This window comes from Sinocyclocheilus anshuiensis, unplaced genomic scaffold (assembly GCF_001515605.1).
Source record: "Sinocyclocheilus anshuiensis isolate Anshui unplaced genomic scaffold, SAMN03320099.WGS_v1.1 scaffold60, whole genome shotgun sequence".
Taxonomy (NCBI): Eukaryota; Metazoa; Chordata; class Actinopteri; order Cypriniformes; family Cyprinidae; genus Sinocyclocheilus; species Sinocyclocheilus anshuiensis.
In genome coordinates, this window is record NW_015554068.1 from 737,794 (window position 1) to 738,035 (window position 242).

Here is a 242-nt window from a genome sequence, read left to right on the forward strand (position 1 = left end):
ACAGACAGACAGATAGATAGATAGATAGATAGATAGACAGACACAGACAGACAGATAGATAGATAGACGATAGATAGAGACAGACAGACAGAGAGATAGATATAGATTGATAGATAGATTGATAGATAGATAGACAGACACAGACAGACAGACAGATAGATAGTTAGACAGACAAATATACAGATAGATAGATAGATAGACAGACAGACAGAGAGATAGATAGATAGATAGACAGACAGACA